We start from the raw sequence: 12007 nt of genomic DNA, 5'->3' as shown, positions 1-12007 counted from the left end.
CACCAGACATCGTCGTATCGGAAGCATCAGAATTTCAAAAAAATGTCATTTAGTGTCTCAAAACTAGATATATGAGCACGAATTAAACTAGGAAGTATATGAGCACGAATTAATATAGATTAAACATCTAACGGTTTAGATCAGCTATTTGGACTTCGAAACTAGATATATGAGCACGAATTAAAATGCCCCGTTTAATTCACAAAGTAGCGTAGCCTTACTCTACATGTATATATATAATATAATACACGTATATATATATGTATATGTATATGTACATATTTATACATATATACATATATTATAAAAAAAAAGAGGAGGGATCAAGTTACAACACTTGAAAGTTACAACAAAGTTACAACATCATTTTTTTTCATTTTCAAAGTCCAAATCGTCGATCCAAACCGTTAGATATTCAATCTATATTAAAATGTGCTTACAGACCAAATTTTACATTTTTTGAAAAAAAATTTCTATTTATTAAGATGGGTACAAAATTGCTGTTTTTTAATGGTGCATAATTTTAATAAAAACAGCGATTTTGTACCCATCTTAATAAATAGCAAAAAAATTTCAAAAAATGTAAAATTTGGTCTGTAAGCACATTTTAATATAGATTGAATATCTAACGGTTTGGATCGACGATTTGGACTTTGAAAATGAAAAAAAATGATGTTGTAACTTTGTTGTAACTTTCAAGTGTTGTAACTTGATCCCTCCTCAAAAAAAAATTGTATATATGTATATGTGTATATATTATAAAAAAAAATTGTATATATGTATATGTGTATGTGTGTATGTGTATGTGTATGTGTATGTATGTATGTATGTATGTATGTATGTATGTATGTATGTATGTATGTGTATAAGTATATGTATGTATGTATATATGTATATATTATACATATATTATAAAAACCGGAAAAAAAGAAGATCAACAAGCTGTCAAAACTTGAAATTTTTTGAATAAATGTCAAGTCCTTAATTAGTGTTATATTTAGACTTGTTATATCTAACTGACAAATAAAATCAAAGTTCACCAAAAAAAAAAAAAATCAAAGTTATAAAGAGTTACGACGTCACTTCATAAATATATCAAATGTTTTATTTTTTGGCATACACTCTAAACAAAAAAAAAATTCACAAAATTATTTAAATCAAAATACTAATATCTTAAAAAAAAAAAACAAAAAAAAAGAGGACCACCCGTCTCACGGGCGGTCTGCTTGTGTTTTGGGCCGCCCGTGGGCCTAGCGGTTGGGAAATTTTTTAAAAAAAACTCATTGTATGGTTATTTTTAAAATTAAGTTTTTTTTTTAAGTATTAATAAAAATGGCCGTCTTAAACGGTACATCTGGACCCAGCCATCTATAAATCGTATATATTCGAAGAAAAAAAATGAATAAGTGAATAGTGACCCTTAGCTCCCGACGTATTTCCAAATTTCTAAAAGGAATTGAAGCGATTTTAATAATCATTGAGAGTTTGCACGTGAGTGTATGATTCTTTCGACATTCGTACTAATTAATAATGAATGGATTAATTTCCGATTTTTTTTAAAATACCCAAAACAAAAAATAAATAATTTAAAATACCCAGGTTTCGGACAAAATTTTAAAAATGCCCAAACCGCCTCAAAATTCGGCGGTCCGGAATTTTAATTCCTAACCGCCCCAAAATTCGGCGGTCCGAATTTTTTTTTTTTTTTTTTTTTTTTTTTTTTTTTGCAAATCAAATTGTTTTATATATTCAGATTTTTTGCAATAAAATGTACCTCTGATTTTCTTAGCAAAACAGCTTGAAAAATCATGAAAATGTACCGACATGTAATCTCGACATCCTAGAACAGCACTGCCAAGTTTCATGTAGAATCTCTGAACAGAACATGAGATATAAGCTCGTAAAAATAGCCCCAACTGATTAATGTTTCATCCGGGGTCCAACTTTGCACTTCTGGTTTCCTTGGTAAAAAATCTCCAAAAATCATGAAAATTTACCAACATATAATCTCGACATCCTAGAACAGCACTGCCAAGTTTCATGTAGAATTTCTGAACAAAACGTGAGATATAAACTCGCAAAAATAGCCCCAACCGATGAATGTTTCTTCCAGGGTCCAACTTTGCACCTCTTGTTTTCTTAGTAAAACATCTCCACAAATCATGAAAATTTACCGACATACAGTCTCGACATCCTAGAACAGCACTGCCAAGTTTCATTCAGAATTTCTGAACAAAACGTGAGATATAAGCTCGCAAAAATAGCCCCAACCGATGAATGTTTCTTCCGGGGTCCAACTTTGCACCTCTGGTTTCCTTAGAAAAACATCTCCAAAAATCATGAAAATTTACCGACATACAGTATCAACATCCTAGAACAGCACTGCCAAGTTTTATTCAGAATCTCTGAACAAAACGTGAGATATAAGCTCGCAAAAATAGCCCCAACCGATAAATTTTTCTTCCGGGGTTTAACTTTGTGGTTATTTTTATTAGTGTTTTTTTGTTCTTATTTTTGTTGTTGTACTATTTTATTTTAGTGTTATTTTTGAAGTATTTTTGTGTTCTTATTTTTTTAGTGTTTTTTTTTCAAAATTGTTTAATATTTTTTTATTGTACGAATACTATCATAAAACATAGTTTAAGCTAACTAAAATATAAAACATAATAAGCTAACTAAAATATAAAACATAATAAGCTAACTAAAAACACAAACATAAAACATAATAAAATATAAAACACTACATAATAAAACTATAAAAAAAACCCACGAGCTCTAAAACATAATAAAACTAACTAAAAATAAAACAAAAAAAACTAAGTGCTCAACGATACTGCGAAGGTGTATATCGGTCAGCTGGTTGGCCCCTGTTCTCTCTGGTGAAAACCCGAGCCTGATGGCAATCATTCCACTGTACTTCTCCTTCCTGCGCCACGCGAGCTGGTGTGATCTCCTCCATGGGCTCAGCCTCTCTGCTCATCATGAGTGTTGTACCCCATGGATCATCGGCGGTGTGGGTAGCTGGCGGTGGCGGGGGGGTATGGAACAAGGATGCCGCAAGCTGGGAACCATAGTCAGGCTGAGTCCCGCTACCAGAAGCCTCCCAATCATGAGACCTCTCCGGATACGGCTGACGCGGTGTCGGGGAGGCGGCTGTGTCCAACTGATACTCTGGAACAAAATCTGCAAGGCTGAAAGTCAAGCTCTCATCCTGCGTAGGGTGGATCTCCGGAGACTCCCGCATCGGCTGGATCTCTGGAGACCCAGCCTGGTGCTCAGCCGGTGTCGGCATGTAGGTAGGACCATGCAAAGATACCAATAATTTAATAAATTTTACCTAACTTACTTTACCGAAGGAGAAAAGTGTAACTATTTTGACATAAAATATAAAATGCCATACCTGGGGAAGAACTGCACGTCCATGCTCATCCCAGAAGCCGTGCCAACCGGACATGCTCAATATCCAACGATGGTAGTCCCACTCTGGCTGAGATGTGGGCTCCGGTGGCATCTGACTAGCATGAACAGCGGGCTCATCGGGCTCATCCCTCTGTACTCTGCGCCAATCGATGTCCTCTCCGGCGTCTCTGAGCATCGTGACTAGCTTGGCCTCATGGCCATGGCCCTCAATGCAAGGGGCAACCAAGTTCAACATCGTGTGCCCAAAAGCCCTATAGCCACGCCTTCCAAGACAAACGATTGAATGCCCGGCACCTTTAATTTCCAGTAGTAGCTAAAAAAAATAAAACTAAAGTTAGACGAAAAAAATACATTAGGGAAAAAATGAATTGTTTGAGGTGCATTACTTACATCGCGAGCAACTTTTCGGCCTGTAGGGGTATAACCATCATCCTCGGAGATCTTTGCGCGAAGATAATCGCCGTAATCTCCCTCAAGATACACAGATGCCATGCCGACCCGCATGTACCAAGCCTGATATCGCAGTAGGGGAGGCCCCTGCAACTGCATCTCACCAACCTCCGACATCTGCCACAAGTTCTCATTCATGCTCGCTGCTCTGTTGTAGTGGTCCAGGTAATACATACTCCAATCTCTATCGTTATGATTACCGTGGGTCACCCTGTAATTATTATTTTAGATTCAATTTAAAGGCAACAACTAATATTAAGTACAAAATGCAAGAAAAACATAACTTGTACGTACCCGTGTAGTCCCATGATGATAGATCTCGGGATGTCTGGATCTGCGGGGATGAGTGGAGGAAGTCCAAACTGACGGAGCACCCGGTCTGGATAGTGGTGCTCCACTATCCAGAAGCAAACCAACGGACCCCTGTAGAGCCACATCTCCTCATCATCCGATACAATCTGCGGCAGCCTCCCCTCATCGTATAACTCACTGTACGGAGTCCAGCTCACCTGCGTGTCACCCAAACTCTGCAACTGACCTCGGACTAGCCTGATACCTACTGTCTTTCCGTGAGGCTGGTTAACATAGCGGTGATCTCCGTACCATTTCTTGCCAAGTGCCGGGCGATATGCATCATCGGGCTCATTCGGCACGGGAACAGCCACTGGTATACGTGACCATGACCAATGCTGCAGTAGAAGTGTCGGTCCATAAATCTGCTTACTTTTAGGCTGTATTTTGAAAAATATTAGCCGTCAGGAAAAAGTTAAATAATTAAAATAAGAAAATAATTACATGACAAGTTAAATAATCAAAATAACATACTGACTTTGCAAGCACGGCACAAGTTGGAGTAAAGATGTGCTAGGACAGCCCCACCCCAGTTGTACCTTCTTGACGTCCCAAGGTCTCGCAACAGCTCCAGATACATAATCGGGATGGAATCACCGCTCGAATCAGCGAACATGACAGAACCAAATAGATCCATCACGAAAGCCCGTGTGTATCTATAATGTCGAAATTACGGAGCACCTCATTTTTTAGTATGAAATATAGTACAAAATAAATATATATAATGGTTTATATGAGTACCTCTCAATGTCCTGCTCTGTGGATCCCCAATGCAGACCTCGATTGGCGAATAGAGCTCGCAGTGTCGTCTTCTTCACATGAAACCTCGACTTCCCGCCATTATCACGTATAGCTGGCTCCGCTCCCAACAGCTCTGCGAGGGTGGCATTAATCGTGTTATCATCAGTGGAGTCTGATATGCCACCGACAGGCACGCCCTGGATGGGCAAACCCCAAAGGACACTCACATCCTGGAGAGTCACTGTCATCTCTCCAAACTGGAAGTGGAACGTGTGCGTCTCGGGGCGCCATCGCTCCACTAGTGCCTGGATGAGGGATGCATTGGTAGCCTTACTCTCCGTCTCCAAAATATCGACCAAATGGTACAACCCCAAATTTCGTAGATACGGGTCCATCAGAGAGTAGTACTGCATGCCGTATGCCCGATTCTTACATTCTAGGGGGTCCTGACTCTGTGTTGAAAAAAAAAAAACAACATAAAAACCTAAAAAAATGAGCAATTAGCAAAAATTTAAACTTTCAAAAAAGAAAGGAAAAAGTAATCAAGTACCTCTCGGGATGCCAGTGAGACTCGATGCTCACTATGACGTATCCATAATAATGGACTAAAATGCTCCGTGCTGTCCACGGAAATGGGATCATCAGTATGGTCGGGTGGTGGTGGTCTCCTAGGCCGTCCCCTAGCCATCCTACGTTTGGAAAAAAATTAGACATGCTACAATTGATTAAATTACGTTAATATGAAAAAAAATTGTTATTTGGGCAAAATAGGATCATCACTAATTATAAATATTTTGGTACCATAATTATCACTAAAACTAACTTTGGTACCATAATTATCACTAATTATAAATATTTTGGTACCTACATTGACACTAATTACTACTAAATTGGTACCGTAATTAATTAACCCTAATTATAACTAATTAACACTAATTGCGATCAAATTTTGGACTAAATAATCCAAAATACAATTAAAACTAACTTTGGTACCATAATTATCACTAATTATAAATATTTTGGTACCTACATTGACACTAATTACTACTAAATTGGTACCGTAATTAATTAACCCTAATTATAACTAATTAGCACTAATTACGATCAAATTTTGGGCTAAATAATCCAAAATACAATTAAAACTAACTTTGGTACCATAATTATCACTAATTATAAATATTTTGGTACCTACATTGACACTAATTACCACTAAATTGGTACCGTAATTAATTAACCCTAATTATAACTAATTAGCACTAATTACGATCAAATTTTGGACTAAATAATCCAAAATAAAATTAAAACTAACTTTGGTACCATAATTATCACTAATTATAAATATTTTGGTACCTACATTGACACTAATTACCACTAAATTGGTACCGTAATTAATTAATTATAATTATAACTAATTATAACTAATTACACTACAAATGAAATTTTAAAAAAATATAGGGACTTACTTGCAAATTGGGAGAAGAGAGAAGAAGAGAGAAGAAATTCGGATGGGGAGGAGAGAGAGTGAGATTTTGAGAAAATGAATTGTGAGGAGAGAGAAGATTGCAGTGTGGGGTATATAAAGGCCCGGACCGCCGAATTTATTGGCGGTTTGGAATTTTAATTCCGGACCGCTGAATTTTGGGGCAGTTAGGAATTAAAATTCCGGACCGCCGAATTTTGAGGCGGTATGGGCATTTTTAAAATTTTGTCCGAAACCTGGGTATTTTAAATTTTTTTTTTTTTTTTTGGGTATTTTTAAAAAAATCGGTGTTTAATTTTAATGAAGTACAAATCGGGTGGAAACTTATTTAAAATTTATGAGATTCTTTCGACGTTCGTACTAATAATGAACGGATTAATTTTAACGAAGTACAAATCGGGTGGAGACCTATCTAAAATTATGAGATATTTTCGACATTCGTACTAATTAATAATGAGCTGATTAATTTTAATGAAGTACAAATCGGGTGGAAACTTATTTAAAATTTATGAGATTCTTTCGACATTCGTACTAATTAATAATGAACGGATTAATTTTAAGAATAATTATTTCTGTACCCGCGCTACAGTACCCGCACATTACCCGCGCTACAGTAACTCTATTTAGAGGAATAATGTATTATGATCCCCACTAATTATATTGTGTCCACTAATTATTATTATAAAAAGATATTATATAGTCTCAACTAATTATTATTCTAAAATCCCAGCAGCACCCTTTCAAAGCCTCGGTACTAATTTCGCGTCAACGTTTCTCTAACAAAAATAGTTGACCTCGTAAAAATAAATACTTGAGTGCATAGATATAAATACTTTCAATATTTAGATATAAATACTTTCAATATTTAGATATTAATACTTTCAGTGTCATATGTAAAAAGAGGAGGGATTCAATTACAACATTATGGCAGTTTAGGTCCCCACAAGCAGTTATGTAAAAATTACAACACTATTTACTATATAGATATAAATACTTGTGTTCTTTAAACTATATACTTCAAGATTTGACTATTAATATTAAAAAAAAAGTTATAGATATGGAACAGTTGCAATCTCCACAAACAATTACGGCAGTTTAGGTGCGGGTACGACGTCAGAAATTTCAAAAAAGGGTGCAGGTATGATTATTTAAAAATAATTAATTTATCATTTACATTGTTTACTATATAGATATAAATACTTGTGTTCTTTGAAGTATATACTTCAAGATTCGACTATTAATATTTTAAAATAAAATTACAGATCTGGAACAGTTGCAGTCCCCACAAGCAATTATGGCAGTTTAGATGCGGGTACGATTATTTAAAAATAATTAATTTATCATTTACATTATTTACTATATAGATATAAATAATTATGTTCTTTGAACTACATACTTCAAAATTTGACTATTAATATTAAAAAAAAAGTTACAGATCTGAAGTGCAGTTATGGCAGTTTGGTCCCCACAAACAGTTATGGCAGTTTAGGTGCGGGTACTGTATGTTGGGGTTTTGACGGTTCAAACCCATTTATTTAGCTTAAGCTGCGGAAAGAGTAAAACAAAAATTTTTACATCTAACTTAAGCTACGGATTAAATGAATCAAGAAGATTCGTTTAATCCTATTTACAGATCTACTCCATAATTGATTTTCTAAAACATTAAATCTACTTATCAATTAAATAGATTAATATAACATGTTTATACCTTGTTTCCAAATCACAGTTGGAATGCAGACCGAGCGAGTAGAGCCTCACCAGGGAAGGAATCGACTCGGAGTATCACACGTGTGATACCTCTATTGGTTATCCACCAGGACTAACCGGAGAGCGGTTTATTTCTTCTGCCAGAAATACCGTAAACCGCGGAATTCTACAGAAACACTATTCACCGAAAAAGGGACAGATTAAATATATTTAAGACTCCAAGTTATTCCGTTTCACTTAAAAAGCAAAACAAGAAATACCGCAGAGTTTGCAAAAATATATTTTTCCGAATCTCGTAATAACCGAAATCAGGGAAGAGAGGAAAAACCGATTAACGAAGTAATCAGATTAACACGTGAATTAGTAAGTTTTCTCTCTACCCTCACCCCTCTATTTATAGTGTTTTGAGGAGGTTCGCAAAAGACCGAAATACCCCTCAAAACAAATCTATTTACCAAAAACCCTTGACACCTCATCCTTTAATATGTGAAAAGACCAAAATACCCCTTCCACACCCTTCCACACTCTTCTCCATGCTTCTACACCCTAAGGTGTCATGCAAGGTGGCATAGGTGTGAAATGACCATTTTGCCCTTGGCCCATTAAGGCATGAATAGTAAAAGGCTTTGATTTTGGGCTTTGACTTTGGGCTTTTAATTTTAATTAAGGCTTTGATTATTTTGGGCTTTTAAACCCATAATTCAAATCCATAATTAACAAATTAAAGTCCAAATCAAATATATATAATTGTCATATACAATTATATTTATTTTTGGTTGTTGTTCGGTAACTTTTATACAACGTAACGTGTACGTTTATAAATTAACCGTTGTTTCTGCTTGTCATTCTAAATGACATTTATAATTTAATTATATCACGTATAATTAATTATAACCATCTTAATATTAATTATAATCAATTTATAATTAATCAGTAAGATTCTCCGAGTAGCTCCTATATGGTGTGACCCAATAGGATCTGTGTTATGTTGGTAAACAGAGTTAAAACTGTTTTAACTTCTATAATCATGAGTGGTATCTGGCAACACATCATGATCATCCAATTACACAGATGATGCTGTACTATACAATATCACGATCCAGTAAACTATTTACTTGTGTCTGTTCTTCTGTCTCATAGCTATCAGATCAGTTTCAAGGTAGATGTGTGTCATCCTTGCTAACTGAATCTTTTCTTAATCTAACTCTACCAAGGGGCCCAGTGATGCTATAGCTCGTATAGAGATACGAGGGGCAAATAGTATTCTTGGCAGACTATCACTTCCTCAGCTAAGTTATACATATGGAAATGCTACCGTTATGACTGCTTTTTACGGACAGCGGTGGATAACAATCACACATACACATTTCTCAGTGGGAACGATAAATACCTCATACTGTAGAACGTGACACTGAATGAAAACATAAATGACACGAACACAATTCTATTTAATGTCTCATTCGGGGTCTGTCAAATACCATGTTCCTAGAACATGTATCTATGTGATTAAAATGACATCTCGTGTCAAGTGGTTTGTAAAACTTAACCATCTTTTAATCCACATACTAACCTTATAGCGGTAATTAGTGTTCCTGCTAATTACCTTGGTCAGTGACCTTTTAAGAGTATATATCATCTATATTATGGAGTTTCACAATTTCAATCATGAACTCGAAATGATCCATAAATGCAATAATACTCAAGGCAACAAAATGATATAAACATTCAATTCATGAACAAAGTTTTATGATAATTTATTGTATTATTGACTTCTAGATTATTACAAACTAACACTGTAGCGCGGGTACTCATATCAGATTCCTAATTTTAATGAAGTACAAATCGGGTTGAAACCTATCTAAAATTATGAGATATTTTCGACATTCATACTAATGAATAATGAACTGATTACTTTTAATGAAGTACAAATCGGGTGCAAACCTATCTAAAATTTATGAGATTTTTTTTTTTTACATTCATACTAATTAATAATAAACAAATTAATTTTAATGAAGTAATTAGTACGAATGTCTAAAAATCTCATAAATTTTAGATAGGTTCCACCTATGGGTGAAAACATAGCAGATACGGAACAGATAGTGGTAAAATCATATTTATACTTTTTTTCGAATACAGATACGGATCGTATATCAACCGGATATAGATACAGATACGGATTGGATCAGATATTTATTAAAATAATATAAAAATATTATAAAATTACTTAAGTCCATAATATTTATCTAATTATAATAGTGAATAACAATATTTTTTATAATATATATTAAAACATTTAACATATTTAGATACGGATAATTAAAACATAAAACCATATCAGTATTCATATCCACACAAATATTTTGTTATCGAATATTCACATTAAATTTTTCGAATACGGATTAATATTATCCATACTGTTTTCACCCCTAACTTCATACGATCTGAATGCTTTGTACTTCTCCAGCTCGTCGTCTATCAATATTCAATAACCGCAGTGGTTGATTCCGAATTTTTTATTAATAAAAAATAAATAAATAAATAAAATATCAAAAAAGGGGATGGCTTTTGGGTTTTATCGATATATAGGTAGATCGGGACGAATTTTCTCGTCCAAAGGACGGGACCAATTATCCCGTCCGGCTTTCTTTAATCTACCCGACCAAATTAGTTGCTAATTTCGCTTAGCAAAAAAAAAAAAATCTTGGACGGGATAGATTATCTCGTCCGATATTGTAGCATTTTTTTTTTAAAATTCATTATCTAAGATGAAACCAAAAACCAATAATCAAAAAAAAAAAAAAAAACTACAGTACCGAACGGGATAATCTATCCCGTCCAAGAAAAAAAAAATTCTGCTAAGCGAAATTAGTGGAGCACTAATCTAGACGGGATAGTTTATCCCGTCCAGAACACTGTAGCTGGACGGGATAAACCATCCCGATCTACCTATATATCGATAAAACCCAAAAACCATCCCCTTTTTTGATATTTTATTTATTTATTTTCTATTAATAAAAAAATCGGTGTTTGATTGGCACACATCTCTTTTTGACAGAAATAACAAATAAGTGACATTACACAGGACATGACATCGCGTTGAGCGGACTTAGTGCAAATGGCGGATCCATGAAGGGCCAAGTGTCTACTCCTGAATTCAAAAAAAATTTAGACCCAGTGGTATTTTATACTTGTCTACTCCTGAATAAAAATAATGTCTACCCCCTGAATTTAATTTACGGTCTAGTAGAAAAAAATTGTGAGCAAAAGAAAGTCAACCCAGACTGATTCACGTAAAAGAAAGAAAAAGAATAGATGCAATCCGATTCGTTACTCTACTTAAAAGAATCGTTGATTTGTTAGAAGAAAAAAAGGTCCGCTACTAAGGATATTAATACGCACCGTGTCGTGACTAGTCACGCTGTAACTTGGATCATGTGTCTTGTCGTGCCGTGATCAAATTTAGAAGGATGGTCATGGCACGTGAATAGTCACAACATGTTAATCATGTTGTGGCCATGGCACACCGTGACTATACGTGACGTGTCCAAACGTGACCGGTCACGTTTAACTATTTTTTGCATAATTTAGGTTAGTTTATTTAAAATTCACCATTCGATCAAAGATCTAATGGTCTTAATTACACGTGACTATCTATTGTACTGTGACCAAATCTTTTGCATGATGTGCCTTGTCTTGTTAAATTTTTGAAAAATGGTCACATCATGTGAATAGTCATGACACGTAACCAGCACGCGTACTGTGACGGAAGCGTATCGTGCAGTAATGTATCCTGTCGTACCGTCACTTTTTAGATCTCTATCCATTTTTAATTCGTCAAAAATAAAAAAATTATACTCT

The sequence above is a fragment of the Carex rostrata genome, chromosome 3, assembly GCF_964058835.1.
Source record: "Carex rostrata chromosome 3, lpCarRost1.2, whole genome shotgun sequence".
NCBI classification, from domain to species: domain Eukaryota; kingdom Viridiplantae; phylum Streptophyta; class Magnoliopsida; order Poales; family Cyperaceae; genus Carex; species Carex rostrata.
The sequence above is the reverse complement of the archived record's forward strand: the minus strand, read 5'-3'. Positions refer to the sequence as shown.